The sequence below is a fragment of the Nilaparvata lugens genome, chromosome 5 (assembly GCF_014356525.2).
Source record: "Nilaparvata lugens isolate BPH chromosome 5, ASM1435652v1, whole genome shotgun sequence".
NCBI lineage: Eukaryota > Metazoa > Arthropoda > Insecta > Hemiptera > Delphacidae > Nilaparvata > Nilaparvata lugens.
Window position 1 is genome coordinate 27,550,000 of NC_052508.1, and position 22,171 is coordinate 27,572,170.

At 34.4% G+C, this 22,171-nt stretch overlaps 1 protein-coding gene across 1 annotated transcript in view; it reads right to left on the minus strand.

Annotated features, from left to right (window-relative positions):
* Positions 1-22,171, minus strand: part of LOC111046239 — a 69,213-nt gene that overhangs the window by 27,174 nt on the left and 19,868 nt on the right. The window lies entirely within an intron of this gene.

Sequence of the window (22,171 nt, forward strand, 5' to 3'; positions counted from 1 at the left end):
ATTCATGTTTTAAAGAATTCATTGTTACGATTGATAAATTGATAGGAGCTTATAAATATTTTCTATTTCAAATGAATAACTTCTGAAAAAAATAATGATTGGATAAATACCAATATTGAATTATTGTTGACCATGAGCTCTGTACATCGACAATTCATTCAACTAATTCTGTATTGATAAAATTATAATAATTTCTCTATTGATGATAATCAATTTCATCAACTAACTGAAAAAAGTACTTCAATTTCATTAATAATAAAGCTTTATTTACAACTAGCTTACCTGGCGAACTTCGTACCATCGAAAAGTCAATGTTTCTCATGTCACACTCTACTTTTTTGGTGAATCATGAAATTTATCTGACAATCAATATTTTCATTTTCATCTGAATACGGACTTCCTATGTGCTTAGTCATGCAGCATTCATTATTCCCAAAACATATTCTTCTCAATCAATTGGTAGTAATATCTAACAGTGAAGTTTGAATTAAAAAAAAAATAAAAAAATAGATAGGATAAATCAGTGTTTCAAAGATGAATTCAATGTTTTCATAGTTGTTGATTGTCAATAGATGGTACAGGAAATATGCAATGTACGATGAATCTTCAGGAATTACATATTCTTTCCATCTTCCATTCTAGGATTGGAATTTGCTAAGCTAAATTTAAAAAAAAATGTAAATAATTCTGCCCTTAATGAATGCAATATGAACAACTCTCTTCCATGAGGTGAATAATTTTTTTCCAACATTTTCCGGTTACTCATGGTCGGGGAGTGATAATATTTGTATAGGTCTTCTAAGGAACCATTATCTACAGCTGGTACCAATCAACTACACTAACTTCAACTCCAAACTACCGTTGTAATAACAGTAGCCTACACAATTTATCATAGGGTGACGTGTTTATTACGTTACAGCTGGTAACTTTAGATGCTAAATCATATTATCTCAATATGATCTTGAATCATGATCGTCTTTCCGTTCTTCGGTAGCCGCTAGGCCGACAATTTCGAAAACATAGGTCTGTAAAATGGATTAATAAATAATCATTATTAGCCACCCTATTAAAATTCTGGTCAGAAACCATCCCCAATATTCACACAACATATCCCAAAGTTTCATGCCGTTATGTCAAGTATTTTTCAAGTCATAGGGAACAAACACACAAACAGACATTCATTTTTATATATATATTTAGAAGATAGAAGATCTCATTCGGCTCAAACAAAAGCCTCTCTAAATGGAGGTAGAATGATAAGGTTGAAAACTTCAGTTGTTCTGTTCTGTTGTTTCAACATTTTTTTTTCAAATCACTTTCAAAAGTTCATGTAGTACCTTCTATTGTGTTTGAGACACTTCTGGCGCTATCATAGTTTCACAACTATTCTGTTCCACACTCCTATCCCTCCAGTCGTTAACCATATCTATAATAAAATAAAGAGTTGGCTTATACACGTACGGGATAGGAAAATTATGTTTGCCGCATTATCACGTCTGAACTACTGGACTAATTTAACTTGAAATTTTGCATATAGGCTAGATTCTTAACTAACCAAGGATGGTTATAAGCCTATTTTCAATTCTTCAAAATTTCATTACATCAAGTTTTCAGATTATCAAGATTGAAAATAGATCCTTGCGAAGTACGGGTTCCTGATAGTCTATTTAATTATATAAAAGCAAAATGGCACTCACTCACTGACTGACTGACTCACTCACTCGCAGAACTAAAAATCTACCGGACCAAAAACGTTCAAATTTGGTAGGAATGTTCAGTTGGCCCTTTAGAGGCGCACTAAGAAATCTTTTGGCAATATTTTAACTCTAAGGGTGGTTTTTAAGGGTTTAAAGTTCGTCTTTTAGCAGTATATTCTTCTTATACTCTTAATTATAATTGAAAAATGTCCATAACATATGTTAATATAGAACTTTAATCTAGAGAGAGTACCTCTTCAAAGCAGTTGTTAACTTTACTGGTAACTAAATTAATAATTATTATTATTTTGTCAGGTTGGCATTAAGTTGAGTTGACTTTGTTAGGTTGGCACCAAGTTGAAGATTGAAATGCATTTATCGCGGAAAAATTGATTGGGCACTGCTACTCCAATCAGAGCTATTCCTGGGAATGTTATATTACTAGCCATCAGGCTCGCTTCGCTCTCCATATCCGTTTAGCCAGACGTTTAGTCTGGACCCCCGACTGGATCGTCCTAGCATATGATAAAAATGTTCAAATGAAAAATGCTGCTGATCTCAATCTTGGACGATCCAGTCGGGGGTCGGGGGTCCAGGGGGCGGAGCCCCTGGCCATACGGATATGGCGAGCGAAGCGAGCCTGACGGCTAGTGATATATAGGGATAACATTGAAACCGCATAAGAAAAAAATGTCTTGTGATTTTCCATTTAGTCAGCTGGAAATTTGCATGCTATTTTGTAATAGCCGGTTGCAGAGTTGTCACATAAAGTTAAAATCAGGCATTCAACTTATTTATGAAGCCATAAATCCACTTTTTGTTGCACAAATGTCAAAGTAAACTATAGCTCCCATAAAACTAAAAACGCCCAATTAAACACATGATTTCGTTGCAGAGTCGTCAAATAGAGCTTATTTTATGTCTCAATCGCTAAAAACGGTCATTTAAGTTATGGGCTTTTTTCACTTTCCTTGCCCTATTACCATAGGTAAGGAAAGTATTGCTTTCCGACTGTATGTATGTATGTATGAGTAGTATGATGTATGTATGTATGTATGTATGTATGTATGTATGGATGTATGTATTGTATGTATGTATGTAGTATGTATGTAGTATGTATGTCTGTATGTATGTATGTGTTATGTGTATGTGTATGTGTATGTGTATGTGTATGTGTATGTGTATGTGTTGGTATGTGTATGTGTATGTGTGACAATTTCGAAAACATAGGTCTGTAAAATGGATTAATAAATAATCATTATAGCCACCCTATTAAAATTCTGGTCAGAAACCATCCCCAATATTCACCCAACATATTCCCAAAGTTTCATGCCGTTATGTCAAGTATTTTTCAAGTCATAGGGAACAAACACACAAACAGACATTCATTTTTATATATATATTTAGAAGATAGAAGATCTCATTCGGCTCAAACAAAAGCTCTCTAAATGGAGGTAGAATGATAAGGTTGAAAACTTTCAGTTGTTCTGTTCTGTTGTTTCAACATTTTTTTTTCAAATCACTTTCAAAAGTTCATGTAGTACCTTCTATTGTGTTTGGACACTTCTGGCGCTATCATAGTTTCACAACTATTCTGTTCCACACTCCTATCCCTCCAGTCGTTAACCATATCTATATAAAATAAAGAGTTGCTTATACACGTACGGGATAGGAAAATTATGTTTGCCGCATTATCACGTTGAACTACTGGACTAATTAACTTGAAATTTTGCATATAGGCTAGATTCTTAACTAACCAAGGATGGTATAAGGCCTATTTTCAATTCTTCAAAATTTCATTACATCAAGTTTTCAGATTATCAAGATTGAAAATAGATCCTTGCGAAGTACGGGTTCCTGATAGTCTATTTAATTATATAAAAGCAAAATGGCACTCACTCACTGACTGACTGACTCACTCACTCGCAGAACTAAAAATCTACCGGACCAAAAACGTTCAAATTTGGTAGGAATGTTCAGTTGGCCCTTTAGAGGCGCACTAAGAAATCTTTGGCAATATTTTAACTCTAAGGGTGGTTTTTAAGGGTTTAAAGTTCGTCTTTTAGCATGTATATTCTTCTTATACTCTTAATTATAATTGAAAAATGTCCATAACATATGTTAATATAGAACTTTAATCTAGAGAGAGTACCTCTTCAAAGCAGTTGTTAACTTTACTGGTAACTAAATTAATAATTATTATTATTTTGTCAGGTTGGCATTAAGTTGAGTTGACTTTGTTAGGTTGGCACCAAGTTGAAGATTGAAATGCATTTATCGCGGAAAAATTGATTGGGCACTGCTACTCCAATCAGAGCTATTCCTGGGAATGTTATATTACTAGCCATCAGGCTCGCTTCGCTCTCCATATCCGTTTAGCCAGACGTTTAGTCTGGACCCCCGACTGGATCGTCCTAGCATATGATAAAAATGTTCAAATGAAAAATGCTGCTGATCTCAATCTTGGACGATCCAGTCGGGGGTCGGGGGTCCAGGGGCGGAGCCCCTGGCCCATACGGATATGGCGAGCGAAGCGAGCCTGACGGCTAGTGATATATAGGGATAACATTGAAACCGCATAAGAAAAAAATGTCTTGTGATTTTCCATTTAGTCAGCTGGAAATTATGCATGCTATTTCTGTAATAGCCGGTTGCAGAGTTGTCACATAAAGTTAAAATCAGGCATTCAACTTATTTATGAAGCCATAAATCCACTTTTTGTTGCACAAATGTCAAAGTAAACTATAGCTCCCATAAAACTAAAAACGCCCAATTAAACACATGATTTCGTTGCAGAGTCGTCAAATAGAGCTTATTTTATGTCTCCAATCGCTAAAAACGGTCATTTAAGTTATGGGCTTTTTTCACTTTCCTTGCCCTATTACCATAGGTAAGGAAGTATTGCTTTCCGACTGTATGTATGTATGTATGTATGTATGTATGTATGTATGTATGTATGTATGTATGTATGTATGTATGTATGTATGTATGTATGTAGTATGTATGTATGTATGTATGTATGTATGTATGTATGTATGTATGTATGTATGTATGTGTATGTGTATGTGTATGTGTATGTGTATGTGTATGTGTATGTGTATGTGTATGTGTATGTGTATGTGTTATGTGTATGTGTAGTGTATGTGTATGTGTATGTGTATGTGTATGTGGTATGTGTATGGTATGTGTATGTGTATGGTATGTGTAGTGTATGTGTATGGATTCAGAGATAAGAACGTAAGATTTACTTACAGATGTATGAGTTGAGACGTGTGATCGCCAGAGGAACATGCCATCATGAAATGATCGGAGCACTCTTTGAAGCCGGCCGTTTGCACAGTTTGATGCATCTTCACGAGAACTGGATCGAGTATCCAGCTTGTATGAGAGCAGTAGTTTGGCTCACACAAATTGTGGCTGATTGCACTGGAAGGTCTAAGATTCGGTGGAATATCTGAGAAACAGATCCATCGAATAATACATCATATAAATAGCAAAATTTAAACATTTCAAAAATGATAGATTATACGGCAGCAAGAATTGTTATACAGAACCGGTATTCAGAGTTGGTGGAAATTATGGAAATAGCTCAATATTTCTTTAGTAGGAGATAGTAGGTAACATTGGGGATCCTATTCGAATAGAATAATCTACTTTTCTATCATTTAAAAATTTTGGCTCGCCATCTTTGATTTGCCATTTTAATCCAACAATCCAACTTCATTATTTAAATGGGAACGTGGTCATATTATGCATATTTTGATACAGAATTTCAAGAGGAGATAAATGTTATAACCCGCACATCGATATCAAAGATATTCTCTCAAGTCACCAGCCAAACAGAGAGTACCGTATTTTATTTTAAGTAATTTTCCTAGTGAGAGCAGATTCATAATGAAAAGGTAAAAATATTAAATATAAATATTACAATTGTATTTCATTGAACGAGCGTTAGCAAGTACTCACTTTTGACTCACTCAAGGCCAAAGAGGTTGTCCGTCTGTTTATGTTGTACAAAAACTTTACAAAGAATTGATCCAATCAGCTTCAAATTTCGAACAATTTTACAGGTCAAGTTCGTTGGACAACAAAATTGACTCCCTCCTCCGTCTTTTTCATCTATATATATAAAAGCGAAATGGCACTCACTCACTGACTGACTGACACACTCACTCGCAGAACTAAAAATCTACCGGACCAAAAACGTTCAAATTTGGTAGGAATGTTCAGTTGGCCCTTTAGAGGAACACTAACAAATCCTTTGGCAATATTTCAACTCTAAGGGAGGTTTTAAAGGGTTTAAAGTTCGTCTTTTAGCATATATATTCTTCTTATTCCAATCTCTTAATTGTAATTGAAAAATGTCCATACCATATGTTAATATAGAACTTTAATCTAGAGAGAGTACCTCTTCAAAACAGTTAACTGGTAACTAAATTAATAATTTTATCAGGTTGGCATTAAGTTAAGTTGACTTTGTTAGGTTGGCACCAAGTTGAAGATTGAAATGCATTTATCGCGGAAAAATTGATTGGGCACTGCTACTCCAATCAGAGCTATTCCTGGGAATATTATATTACTAGCCGTCAGGCTCGCTTCGCTCGCCATATCCGTTTAGCCAGACGTTTAGTCTGGACCCCCGACTGGATAAAACATATGATAAAAATGCTCAAATGAAAAATGCTGCTGATCTCAATCTTGGACGATCACGTCGGGGGTCCAGATGGATATGGCGAGCGAAGCGAGCCTGACGGCTAGTGTTATAAGAGTAACATTGAAACCGCATAAGAAAAAAATTTCTTGTGATTTTCCATTTAGTCAGCTGGAAATTATTGCATGCTATTTCTGTAATAGCCGGTTGCAGAGTCGTCACATAAAGTTAAAATCAGGCATTCAACTTATTTATGACTCCACTTTTTGTTGCACAGATGTCAAAGTAAACTATAGCTCCCATAAAACTAAAAACGCCCAATTAAACACATGATTTCGTTGCAGAGTCGTCAAATAGAGCTTATTTTATGTCTCCAATCGCTAAAAACGGTCATTTAAGTTATGGGCCCGAAGTCGTGCTGTTAAATACAATATCTACTCCCACCACATGCATTTTAGAGGTTGTGATAGCTTTTTTTGAAAGATGTTTACGAAAAACCATCTGTATATAAGTAAATTATTTTTCTCTCCCTATGTTTATACTTTCCTTGTCCTATTACCATAGGTAAGGAAAGTATTGCTTTCCGAAAAAAATTAAGGTACCCCAATTTATAAATAATTTCTATACGTTTCAAGGTCCCCTGAGTCCAAAAAAGTGGTTTTTGGGTATGGGTGTGTGTGTGTGTGTGTGTGTGTGTGTGTATGTGCGTCTGTGTACACGATATCTCATCTCCCATTCAACGGAATGACTTGAAATTTGGAACTTAAGGTCCTTACACTATAAGGATCCGACACGAACAATTTCGATCAAATGCAATTCAAGATGGCGGGTAAAATGGAGAAAATGTTGTCAAAAACCGGGTTTTTCGCGATTTTCTCGAAAACGGCTCCAACGATTTTGATTAAATTTATACCTAAAATAGTCATTGATAAGCTCCATCAACTGCCACAAGTCTCATATCTGGAAAAATTTCAGGAGCTCCGCCCCATCTATGCAAAGTTTGATTTAAGATTCCCAATTATGAGGCTTCAGATACAATTTGAACAAAAAATTTCGAGTGGAAAAGATTCAGCATGAAAATCTATACAATTTATATCCAGTAACATTTTCACCTAAAATTGAAAATGAGCTCAAAGTTCTAGAAAATGTAATTATCAAATTACAAACTGTTGATTCTATTAAATTATTCACTATGAAGAGATAGCAGACCTCGTATGTCTCCAGCGTTATTGTCCTGTCACCAGCTGGCTCAGATCTTTATTTATAAGTAGACTTGAGATGCGCGTGTACACTAGCGTCAGATGATCAATTTTCATAACGGCAAGGAAAGTTGTGTGAGTGCGCCACACCATATTTTTTCAAGTTGTTTATAAGCTCCTGGTGAGAAATCTCGCCAAAAGCCGAGTCGCCATATGGTTTATCAATATTTTATGTAATGTCTTTTAGGTACCTATGTTCACAGTGATGTCGATTAAAAATTTCCCCGATGCCAAGACATTGGTTGGATAGAAGCTTGTACGGAAATGTACGAAAAAAAGTGAATAGAGCTGCAGTGTGACCTATGTGTGATGCTAATTCGAGATTAGCTACTAGTAATAGATATAGCTAGTAAATGTGCTTCCGCAAACGACTGTGCAACTACCAACCATTTATGTGAGTGATTTTAAATTATGTCTCACATAGCTATGTTTGATTTCATGTGACGACTCTGCAACCGGGAATAAGTATTCCATTAATTTCAAAAAGCTGATACTATAATTTGGGAGTTATCACCCACACTTTCCTTTATGCGCCGACATATGATTTCAGTTGAATAATATTATAATTATAATGAATACCTAATACATTATTTCAGCTACATTAGTAACCAAGCACCTTGGTTGAAGAACTCGCTCAAGAACTGTTGTATTGTAGGTAATCTTTGAAACCCGCAATTTTTAATTATACAGAGTTGATGAAAATTATGAAAACAGCTGAATATTTCTCTTGGAAGAAAAATTTGACAATAGGTTTCATTGTGAATCCTATTTGAAATGAAAAATTACTCTTCAAATATTACTCTGTTGCTTCAACATCTTTGGCCCTCTTATGAATCCAAATTCAATTTTTTTTTTTTAATGAGAAGGTGGTCATGTGATATATGAGCATTACATTTCGATACATTGTACCAAGAGAAAATTAATGGCGAAAACCACACATTGATATCTCACCCCCACCAGTTTATTAATATAATAGTACTTTACATCACAAGTCCAACTATAAGGTCACAAGGTAACGATAATTTACCGAATGAGTATGAATGTTTTTGAACGAAACGTAGTTGAGAGCAGAATTATCATACGAATGCAGTACCTAAATAAAATATAGCCTATTCTATTAACATGATCTAGCCCGTAGCACCTAGTTTATAACAGACAGACTCATCGAGCTGAAACAAGTATTACATTGTAAGATTTCAGATGTGTTCTTATAACTTGAAACTTATTAGATGAGCTCTAATAATATTTGAGTTATTATATTAGTTACTCAGATGTTATTAGAACTCAGTGGTCAGTGCCTCCGAGAGCTATTTCTAGAAGGCAGAATGTGGCACACACTGTTAGGAATTTGAATCTGGAACAATTTGATTGGAATAAGAAATGTATTCAGATGTTTTCTGATCATGAGGTCATGAAGGTAATCTTATCACTAAAGTTCTCAACAATAAGAAGTTTAAATTGATGTTACCAATATTGCAAGTGAAGACTATACCGTTACCTGCAGGTCATTTTACAAACTATTTTGGGATAAGGAGTTCTGTGGTTGTAGTTGATGTATCTCCCACCTGGAGCGCTGAAGATAGTTGTTTGAATGTTCCTATTTCGGAGCTAGGAAACATACTCGACTGTAAAGAAAACATATTATCTCTTTACAGTATAGTAGGCCTATGCTGTGAAGAAATCACATGTTTGCTTGTTCTGCAAACAGCTGTTTACCGGCTTGATCTCATGCATGGAAAAGAGCTGAAATTGAGTAAGTATGATAAAGAAGTTGTAATGTAAAATTAGTAAACTATGTTGCATATTAACCAGCTGAAATCATGTGTCAGCGTGTGTGATAGCTACCAAATAGCCTCAGCTGATGTTTTTTTTTCTCTTTGGCCACTTTTGAGAGTATAAATAAAATAATTAATCTGAGTACCCATTTCAAATAATTTTGTCACGAGATGTTTTGGCTACTAATGCCTTATTCAAGTGATTGGAAAATCACATTCAAGCACTAAAATCTAAAACTAATACACAAATGTCGGCATCTGTTGAACACTTGATAGATTCAGGCCATAATTTCAGAGATATAAATACCAATATGAAAATACTAAATTATGGTAATAAAAGTGGAAAACTGAATGTTAAAGAAGAATTTCATATTTATGCAGCAGCAAAATTAAACTGAGATAAAATAATAAATTTAATTCAATTAGACATTAATAACCCCATTTTTGATAGAATCGTGCAAATAAACCAAAAACTTACAGTCCTAGTTCATAAAATCATATGAATATACTAACATATAATCAAAAATAAGAATCTGCAAAAGTATCTATTTATTTTCCAATCACTTGAAAATGGCATTAGTAGCCAAAACATGTTGTGATGAAATAATTCGAAAAGGGTACTCAGATTTATATTTTTATTCATATCCTCAGCTGATGTTATGAATGAATGAATGGGAAAACTTGAGTAAAAGCACGCAATGAATTCTTCTTCAGCTGACTAAATGATAAATCATAACAATTTTTTTCTTATGCATTTTCAATGTTATGTTTCCTGTAAAAGGACAAAGGAGTGAGTCAATTTTGTTGCCAAACGAACTGACCTGTAAAAAGGTTCCAAGAATATGTGTTCAAAATTTGAAGCTGACTGATCAATTCTTTCTAAAGTTATTGTAGAATATGCAAAAAGACGGACAACTACTTTGGCCTTCAGTAAGTCAAAAGTGAAAACTCGCTAACGCTCGTTCAACATATTTTATTTATGAGTTCTATATTATAGTATATTATGCTACAAGCACAGAAATTTAGGATAGTGAGGATAGTTATCCGAATATGTTATCCGAATACCGTAAACACCTTTCTGAGAGAGTCGCGTATGATATTTTTCGCCACACTACAAGTATAGCTGACGCCAAAAAGTTAGGCGGTTTCGTGGGTCTCTTGTGCGTTCCAACAGCTGATGTTGTCAAGTAGAGTTGTCATCTAGCTTGGCTTAGGTGATGATTTTTAAATCAAAAGAGACAATAAATAGATGCATTGCATCAGCTGTGAGTAGGTTACACCATGTGACCCACGAAGCCGCCTAACTTTTTAGCATCAGCTATATAAGAATAATAAATTGAATAAGAATGTTTTATGAGGGGGGGGGGAACTGAGCGGCCGGAAAGAAACCTGTTTCTTACGTCAGACGAGAGTCGTCTGCAAACAATGTCTTTCAGATCTACGTAGGGACTGGAAAACAGCTGCTTTCTGTGCAGTGTGGCGAAAACAGTATTACTTGCTTCCGTTAACGTCTGTCTGCCTGTCTATTGTCTGTCTGTAACATACGCGTAATTAATAATAATACTTGTGATAGCAGTATTGACAAATTTGCTATGACAATTCCTTTTTGTTCAAAGTGTTAAATTTTGTGAATGAGAACTACTACTATTATTAGACATTATACATTTTTGTATAATTTATTAGTATTTTTAAATGTTTTATATTAAAAGCATGTATTCGAACTGAAGTTGGATCCATATGACGGATCCAAGATGGCAGAAAAAAGTTTTGAAGCGACAGAAAGTAGTTTTTCCAGTTGGAAAAGGATCTCCATGGAACCTACTGTCATATCATACTTGTGAAAGAAATATTAAGCTATTTTTATAATAATTCTTACTAACCATGTATATGAGTAGTATCAATAGAGTAGTTCATTAAGAAGAAGTATGATCGTGTCTTCATAGATGTAGCAGTACTAATGCATGCGGGGTAGGCCTACATAGGATTTATAGCAGCACTGTCAGAATCATCCGAAATTTTGCTACTGGGCAATTCAAAGCAGATTCCTTACATCGGGAGAAGCAAGATAATGAGTGAGATGGTCTCATCTTTCCTTTTTTTGCAAGCCTACCAAAAAAGTTTCAGTGACTCGAAGATGCCCAATCGACGTGTGCTGTGTACTCTCCAGGTTCTATGGACAAATTGTCACAACAAGCAGTGTCATTCGGTCAATTAGGAGATGTCTTTTCAATTATGAATTTCCTACAATTGAACCAGAAACGCTTGAACTAACTTACACGCAAAACAAGAAAAAATGATTCAGGACATGTTAACCTGAAAGTTGGATGAAACAATAAAAATACATAAAGCTCAAGGCCTAATTTATAAGTACGTTGTTCTCGTGCGGATGAATACGAAGCAAATGGACATTTGTCACGTTATTCTTTATATAAAATAACGATTAGCCTCCTGCTTGGCATCAGTCGGTAAAGCATGAGATTTAATATAATTAGGGCGTGGTTTTTCTAATAGTATTCAGTCTTAAAAAATCTTGATAGGCCTAGATATGGGCTTCTCCAATAACTCTTGTAATTCAATAATAATAAATATATATATATAAATGATACTTATACTAGAGAGATGAGGAATATAAAATAAATTGCACACCATGAAAATTTTACACATATATTGTACAAATAATGCAAAGATCAGTCGAGGCAAAAAATATATATAGAGCGATAAAAAATATAATATAAAAATAGAACAATATTTGAAATCAATAAAAATATCACAGGCTAACTTTATATTCTAGATTTATGGCACGAATCATTACCATGTGCCTTTATCTTGAAATCATATGCAATCTTTGGCATGTAGCTGTGACATGTACTTGCTAATACTTGTCGGCTTGGATAATTCAATCATAAATATGTGCTCTAAGATCAGCTTGATAAATTAGCCACTAATAATCCAAATATATCTATATATTAAAATCTCTAGTATTTAGTAGATTTATTTGTATCGAATATATATTTCATCTCAGGGGTAAGATTCGGCACCTGACGGAATAGGTAGAGCCATTCATCTAGTGAATTAGAACTATGATAAATTATCGCAAATTGTATTGCAAAAAATTAAATATTGTATGCATATGTTTTAATAGCCTAGATTTCGTACTTCTTTGATTAAACAGAAATTTCTAAAATATTGATCTATATATTTTTCTTTCAATTAGATACCTTTAATACTAATTTTTACTTGCGCAAGTATTAATCTTATTAATTTCTTAATTTATAATAACCCTTTCGGCGAGCTAGCTTTGATCATCAGATTATTTCGAAGCACTAGGGCGCCCATCACTAAATTCAAATTTAAATCACTCACGTGTCGAAAATCTTCTTGTAAGCCGCCGATGTCGATCCAACTCCATGTGGTCCGGGAATATGGTAGCCGGAATCGTCTCCTCCAGGGGTTTATAAATTTAATAAAAATGAAAAATGACTTCTGCTTCACAATAGCATCACGAAGTCTTCTAAGAAATTTAATAATTTACTTTAACTTTAACTTTTACAAAATTATTAATAAGGTACTTCGCTCTAAAATATTTGGGGTCCTCTTATGGTGGCATCTGGCTGGCGAGTGCTGGTTCTTCCTTCTCAAGTTTTACAGATCCTCTTTCCGACTTTCAAATTAGCATAAAATTTAAATATCTCAATCCTCCGCCATTAAATTCAAATAGATCTTACAAAGAATGCCAAAATATTGCTTAGATTATATGATTAATAATTTCTTTGCATTCGAGCCATATTGATAACATAGATTACACAAATTTTATACGAAATCTACTACAATTATATAAATATATATAAATATTTTGAATCGGCCTACAGTTGCCGCCTATTAACTGCCGTTTTACTATTGGTGCATGCAAATTTTATTAGGTATTCATGCGCCTGGTAACTCTTATTTCCTGAATACATTAAATTATTTTTATTTGGTTTTATATTTATGCTCTTTGCATGCTAGTTAATATTCTATATATTAATATTAATTCCATGCTAACTAATAATTAGCCACGTGGACGGGTGTTTTCTCACATTGCACACCGTCTGATTGCAATAAAGCTCTGCCAAGGGGTTTTGGTCAGATTCTACGTTCTTCGGTTTGATCGATCTCTAGGTCACCGATCTGTGAATACATCTACTTAGTAGCTTCTACTGGTGGAGCCAGGTTGGACTGAGTGAACAAAAATTGAAACGAATACTCTTTTATTAATAATTGGAGGACCAGACCAACAATAAGTTGATCAAATGAATTACTCAAGCACATAAATCAAGTTCAATACAACAAGGCAGTGTAAAACAAAGTCTTTCATACGAAGGAGGGAATCTCACTACTAGGCGGGAGCACAACTTGCTTATTTCTATACTGTCTTTATGAATTATACACAACAATAATAAGTATCAGGTTGATATTGAAGCGGTATCACAGTAGTAAAACACTTGGATCGGATTAATCTTGTAGAGAATCAACATGAATCTAACTTGGAGAGGGGAATGACACGAGACGTTGCAGGAAGCTGGATCGACTTTTTACTGTGAACTGAGTGAATGATGACTCAAGAACGACTCCTTCAAAAGACGGTTCCTTGGTGAACGATAGTTCAAATAGCTCTGTAGGAACTAGAGGCAGTGCTCGTAGCGGTTACTTACTGCAACTGGTTGGCGGTAATAATGTTTACTCATCACACAAGCGTAATTAGAATGATGGAGTCGTAGTATACACGAAAAACGTTCTAAATGTACTGTCAGCTGAGTTGTATATTAGACATGCAAATGTTCTCCACCTACAATTACAAACTACTAAGGAAAAATACAACATATTTGCAATTTATAGATCTCCATCGAACCACAATATGACGAGTTTTTAGAGGATTTGGAAGATGTGCTCAATAGTTTGCGAGGACAGTTAATTATATGCGCAGGAGATTTCAACATTAATACGATGCTACCTAATCAACATCAACAACTCGACGAATATCTTGATTTATTGAGCGAACATGGCTTGAAGATCTGCATCAAACAAGCCACCAGGGTAACAACAGAGACATCAACATGCCTAGATCACATATTAACAAACTACAAACAACAGATACATCCAATAATATACCACTCTAGCATCACAGATCATCGTTTTGGGTTTACAAAGATGTCCGGGAGCAAGTAACAGAGCGAATCTACATGAAACCGATTCCACAAACTGAGAAACAATTAATTTAGCTGGTCTAAGAACATGTCTAGCAGAGGAGCACTGGGAGGGGGTCCTTGAAAGTAATGATACAGATATGGCCTAAGAAAAAGTTATAGAAATTTTACAACACCACATGGATAATAGCTGTCATCAGTACAGACCAAAAAAGAAAATTAAGATCATCAAAACTTTGATTACGAGAGGGCTTGTCTTATCTATTAGTAAAAGGAATCTTCTGAATAAGAAGAGAAAATTACAACCAGAAAATCAAAAACTAGCAGCCCATTACCGTCTCTACAGGAATACACTGACGTTGCTTATCCAGAGATCAAAAGAAGATTACTTCAAGAATAAATTCAATGAAGCAGGAAATAACATCAAGAGAACTTGGGATATCATAAAGGATGCCACTTATTCAAACCTAGAGAAGAAAGATCAATTGAATGCTGTAAAAATAGGAAATAATGTTGTAACATTGAAAGAGAAATTATTATTTATTACTGAATTTCATTAATGAATACTTTGTTAGTATATGATAAAACATGGCTAAGGAAATATCAGATATAGTCCAGGCGCTGGCTTACATTGAGCATACATGAGAGAGGCAGAGAATTTGACTTCGGATTATTGTTAGGGGGTCTTCAAGGTATATGAAACTCGATGTCGTCACGTCCCAGGGTGGTCGACAGATTGGGGGGGAGGGGGAAAGTTGTAAAAAACGCGCGCTTATAAAATCACCTGTCCTGCAGTTACTATTCATAGTACAGCTTTGAATTTTTTCTCAATATTATGTACACATAACTGGCTTTCAATGTGGTCCTCTACATTTTTGCGATAAACCGCATAGTTTTTCAGTAAAAAAAAAAATATCTCGAAAAATGTATTTTTTTATTATGGACTTTTTATTATTTCTCGAATATTTAAGTCGTTGGCCGACTTAGAGGAAAAGGTTCTCAATAAACGTTGTAGGCCGTTTTTTCCTGAATCCAATGATATATATAGTTTGGGGGTTACGATCATAGATGCGGCGGTGGGAGGGGGATAAGTAGCACTGTTACGCTGCGGCGCGGTCCTCCCCCATGATTAATGCGCGTAGTGGCATCAGCTAAAGCTGATATGGAAATTGATAAGAAAGGAAACTGTCCCCAGCATGCCTACAAGGACTTATCCAACTGAAGTGAATGGATCTCCATTTGGTACTTTTGAAGAGATGGCGGATGCCTTTAATGAATACTTCGTGAGTTGCTGTGATGGAAATTTTGATAAGTCAAACTCTTTTAGAGATATGATTATGAAAAATGGAGAGACTACTACTACCTTGGAAAAGTTCCCTGTCTTCACCGAAAACCAGGTGTCAGTTGTTGTAGGAAAGATCAAAAGCAAAATGACAAGTGGATTGGACGATATTCCTACCAGCATCCTGAAGGAGTGTTTTGAACCAATCAGGAGGATAATGACCGAACTTGTGAATCTTTCATTCAGCACCGGCATTTACCCAAACAAATTGAAGCAGGGTAGAGTCATTCCTGTGTATAAAAAGGGTAAATGTAATGAGCTGGCCAATTTCAGACCAATATCGGTTCAGAACTCATTCTCAAAGATACATGAGCTGCTAGCCCAGAAGGCGATTACAGAATACCTGAGTGAGAATAAGCTACTCTCACCCTGCCAGTTTGGATTTCGGTCTGAGAGGTCAACAACAGATGCCATGAATAGTCTCATATCCAAAGTATATGATGCATTGGATGAGGGCAAGAAGGCTTTGGGGTTGTTTGTGGATCTGAGAAAGGCATTTGAGAGTTTGGATCATGATGTGCTCTTTGAGAAATTGGTATACTATGGATTCAGGGGACCAGTTCTGAAATGGCTAAAGTCGTTCATCTGTAACAGATCACAGGTTGTTGAAATTGTAGCAGAAAATGGTCACGTGAAGAACTATAAATACAGATCCCAAGACAGGCAACTGACCAGAGGAGTACCTCAAGGTACAGTTTTAGGGCCAATACTATTCTCCTTGTACATCAATGATTTGCCAAAGAATATAACACAGGCAAGCACTGTCCTTTTTGCAGATGATGCAAACTTTTTACTCGTGGGAGGGGACATAAGAGAACTGCAGACTCAAGGAGAGATAGTTATTGGTAAACATGTAATTTTTCACAGTACTAATAATATAAAATTTTCTTTAAAACATATAATTACTCTCTATTTAAAGCTCTTGTTTCCCCAAAAAGTAATACAAATATTCCTTCGCCAGTTTTCCTCACAACTCGTATAAGTTATCTATAATTTTCACTATGGTTATTGACCTAATTTCAAGTAATTATTCAATGAGCTTGGCTCTCATCATCAGTCCCACGTTGGCACGACATGTATTTATGTCACGTTATTCTTTATATAAAATAACGATTAGCCTCCTGCTTGGCATCAGTCGGTAAAGCATGAGATTTAATATAATTAGGGCGTGGTTTTCTAATAGTATTCAGTCTTAAAAAATCTTGATAGGCCTAGATATGGGCTTCTCCAATAACTCTTGTAATTCAATAATAATAAATATATATATATATAAATGATACTTATACTAGAGAGATGAGGAATATAAAATAAATTGCACACCATGAAAATTTTACACATATATTGTACAAATAATGCAAAGATCAGTCGATGCAGAAGAGAGTTATCAGGATGATTTTGAAGAAATCTCCAAGAACCTCATGTAGAGGTTCATTTAAAAGTTTAAAAATGCTTACTCTTCCTAGCCTCTATATTCAAGAATGCGCAATGTATGGATTCAAATTGCGAGAGTCCTGGCTCACTGGGGCATCTATCCACAGACACAATACCAGAAATATAAAGAATTTAGAATACAGGCCCATAAAACTAAATTTTTTGAGACAAGCCCTCAGTATATGATTAAAAAGATTTTAAATGCTCTCCCTAAAGAAATCACAAATTTGAAGAATAAAAGGGAATTCAAGGAATGCCTGGGAAACTGGCTGATGAACAGGGAATTTTATAGCTTGGAAGAGTTCTTGGGGGGTTCTGCCATATCTGTCATATCATAAATCTCAACTAATTTGCAGCAATGAGGAAATGTACAGCATTTGTTTTGGACTTTATTTAATAATGATATTATTCTTAACTAACTTACATATCTAAATTTACAGCATTTCCTGAATTTTCATTTCATACAGGTTGTTTTTAATTAATTGATTGATTGATTGACTTGTTCTTCTTCTTGTATTTTTTGTTGTTGTTTATATTTATGAACAATTTATTGTTTTTATTGTTGTTTTTATTGTTTTGACGAACTGCCAAACATTGTAAAATATGTACATGCAAAGAATAAATTATTATTATTATTATTATTATTATATATATGTGTCAAATCAAAATGAAATGAAAATTTTAATATTCATTCAAATATTTCTAACAGTATTATTATAATGGTATTTCACTAACTTTGATTGATTCATCATTATGGTATTCCCGTTCAGACTGTTTTGAAATGGTAACAAGTTATTCAGTATCAAAAGTTAGGAATAGAATAGTTTTGGGCCATGCCTGTGATTCTTTCTCAAACATAATATTTATATGATTTGTAATTCAATCCACAAATGAATGAATGAATGTATTCCTGCACGTAGCTAACGTATGTTAAACGTATGTTAACGTGCAAATCCTTGCCACAGATTTAGAAATCAAGTCTCGATGGTTTGGAGAGCCTATTATTGGAGTGATTCTTCTACTTTGCTGCTTCTAGTATGTTCACTAGTTTTGTTTGAATTTAGACCATAGACATGAAAAACAATGTCCACCTGTATCACTCCATCTTCATTGAGAATTTTCATGATTCTTCTCATCACAAAGTTTCTATAATCTTGCAGCGTATTGAAAGTTTTAAAAAGTGAAGTAGGAGTTGAATTCAGGAGAGCCATGTTATCATTACGAGAATTTGTCAACGATATTTAGGGATTTAGTCAAATCAATCCACAACTAGTTCCACTTACAATTTTATGGGCCAAGTGAGATTAATAGTTTTTTTTTCAAATATCCATCAGATGTTGACAGAGATTGCGGTTATTGTAAAATGCATGCTGCACTAAAACTTCAATGTTGACTTATCTTTAAACAGCTACCTAGTAAAAATACAGAGATCAGATCTTTTTGTTCTAGAATGAACTAAAACTAGGATATTTTGTTTAAGTGCATCGTGGAGAATGACAGAGCTCTGTTTTTTTATAGGTAAGAATACACTTTTACAATTTGCCACAACTATGTTAAGATAAAAATCGTTGGAGACCGAATAACTATTTCTTTTTACATTCAAAAGAGAATCACACATTTCTTCACTTGCTTCCAGACCATTGATAACATTATGCAGATTCTGTTTTCCATCAGAGTCTTGAAGAAAAATGTAATGTTCTCGTGAGAAGGTTATGCTTCTGGAAATCATTCTCATCTCTCATTATTATTGTTTTACTTCCTTCGATCCTTCGATGACTTTCTTCACACCCTCCAGTGATATCCATAATGATGTCAACATACTTGAACAGAATATCTTTGATGGAAGATTTATTTATATAGTAGCAGCCATTTTAGGAAAGCCTTTGAAGACTAGGTATTCCAATCACTCACCTATGAGTTTTAGATGATCGAATGAGGGTTTGTTCCAAAGCATGAACGGTTGTCACATTATTACATCTTCAAGGTTTCCTTTTGACAGAGAGTCAATGTATTGACTGTATAGAGTTAATGTTTCCTTATTGGAAATGATTTTCTACTTCTATGGGTATTTTTTCATATTTTCTAGATATAACACAGACTCCATTGCATAGTTTGTGTGATTGAATGAAAAAAGTATGGGATCTTTTCTCGACCAGTTTCTATGTGCAATACCAGAGTCCTTCCTTAAGAGCACGAATACAATTGAAGATAATTCAAACTATGTTACAATAATCAGTCATAAATTTCAAGTAGTCATTGATTTTGCATTGTGATTCTAAAAAAACTCCACAAATAGCTTCAGACTTCTTTCAAATATACGTTGACAATCTCTCATATTTGAACCGTTCATGAGTCCTTCTTGTAGTTGTTTCATTGAATTGATTGCTTGCTCTCACACCTTGATTATACTGATCTCCCCTCAATAGATTTCTAACAGTATTCTCTCCAAAAATATTCCAGATTCAACAAAGATATCTTCAATTCAACTTTCATTCAAGTACCATCCCAAGACAATCAGTCAAACTCAGCCAGATGAAAAGTATCTATTCGTAGATCGTAGATATAAGTTAGAGCAAAGACCTTAAAGATGCATAGACTCACATGCAGCGCTAGTGTCGTACTTGGAATTGAAATCCGCCATTGAGGGGGCAACCCATAAGATTATTACATACCAATGCCACCAATGCCTTTGTGATCTATAGTATTACAAATTTATATAATATATAATATCTCGTGCTAAAATGGCGGCCTTCAATTTCAAGTAAGAGCTATCATTGGGAAGGCATAGGCATTGTGGGTCTATATCTCTTTAAGGTCTTTGAGTTAGAGAAATCAATTGAATGCTGTAAAAATAGGAAATAATGTTGTAACATTGAAAGAGAAATTATTATTTATTACTGAATTTCATTAATGAATACTTTGTTAGTATATGATAAAACATGGCTAAGGAAATATCAGATAGTTTAGGTAAGAATATAAGTGATGTTGTAAATAGTTATAAGCCGAATGTAAGAGTATCCAATTCTATGATTTTTCTACCCATAATTGAGCAAGAAATTATTGAAGCCATAAACTCTCTAAGAAATAGTAGTGCGCCGAGTCTTGATGGTTTTGATAATAGAATTTTAAAAGGCATTAGAGAATTAATTTGTAAACCTCTGGCACATGTCTCCAATTTGAGTCTATTAACTGAAACATTACCTAAAGCAATGAAATTAATTTGTGTCAGACCTATCAATAAGGGAGGAGATAAGCTAATTTTAAGTAACTATAGGCCTATATCACCAATAAGTAACTTATCAAAAATACACTGGAAAAGTTAGTTAATGTTCGGTTGATGAGGTCGATGAGGACGATCTGGAAAAGTATAATATAATTTCTCCAAACAAATTTGGTTTTCGTACGGGATTAAGTACGGAATCAGCAGTTCTGGAGTTGTCAAAATTGGTTATCCATAACCTAGAGGAAAAAATAAGTGTTTAGCTGTATTTTTGGATCTGGCTAAGGCCTTTGACTCTGTGTCACATGATTTATTACTTAAAAAACTTGAAGCAATAGGAATAAGAAATACAACTCTGGAGTGATTCAAGTCCTACCTCAGCAGAGAACAAAAGTTGTCACATGAGTGCAGAAAGATCCATGAAATTTGGAATTCCTCAAGGAACGGTTTTGGGCCTAATTTTATATCTTATATTTGCAAATGAGTTGTGCTCCATTCAAATCAGAGGTAGGGTAATAGCATTTGCAGATGACACGGCCCTGCTTTTCCAGGGTAGAAACTGGGATGAGGTATTTCAAACAGCAGAAACAGAACTCTCCAAGGTTACCACATGGATGGGGGACAACCTATTAACATCAAATGCATTGAAAACATATTTCTTAACCTTTTCTATAACTGATAGCACCAAACCATCAAAGTCATCAATGAAGCTACATTATTGTAAAGGGAAGAATAGAAACTGTGATTGTCCTCTCATTGAGCGCTCTGATAATGTTAAATATCTAGGTAGATGATCGATTGAAATGGGATGAGCATATATCGTACACAACTAAGAAAATGAGAAAGCTCATTTACAAGTTCTACCAGCTTCGTCATATAATAAGTAAAGAGATGATTAAAATAGTATATTTCTCACTTGTAGAGTCACTTTTGAGATATGGACTGTTGGTTTGGGGTGCAGCAAATTACAACTTAATAGATTCAATTTTTAAAGCTCAAAAACGTATTCTTAAGGTTATGACAAACAGAAACAACCGTTTTCCAACAAGTGAATTGTTCACCGAAAGTCGAGTTCTCAGCGTCAGACAGTTATATGTATGGTAGTTTTAGTAATTTATATTAATAATAGAAATTTTACGGATTTAATTTTCTATAGCCACAACACTAGAATTAGAAATCTGAATTCTCTTCTCGTTCCCAGACTGAACACAGCTTTTGGTCAGAGATCTGTACAATATTTAGGTCCTAGAATTTACAATAAAATCCCGCATATCGCAAAGGACGAAATAAATATAAATAGATTTATAAGAGCAGTACGGAATTGGTTGTATGATACTGGCATTTACCAGACCGAGGAGCACATTGTAAATAGGATATAGGATAAACTACTGTCATCTTTTTATAATATACTTATAAGTATTATATTCTACCTTTAATAACTAACAAACCTTTATAACTAAAATAACTAACTAAATTTTCTATAAATGTTTTAGAAAAGAATATTATTATCACCCCGACACATATTATTATAGTGGGGTATCATAATTAGAACTTAGTATTAGCAACTTTTGTATGTATAATATAATAATTAATATAAAACATTTTATAATATA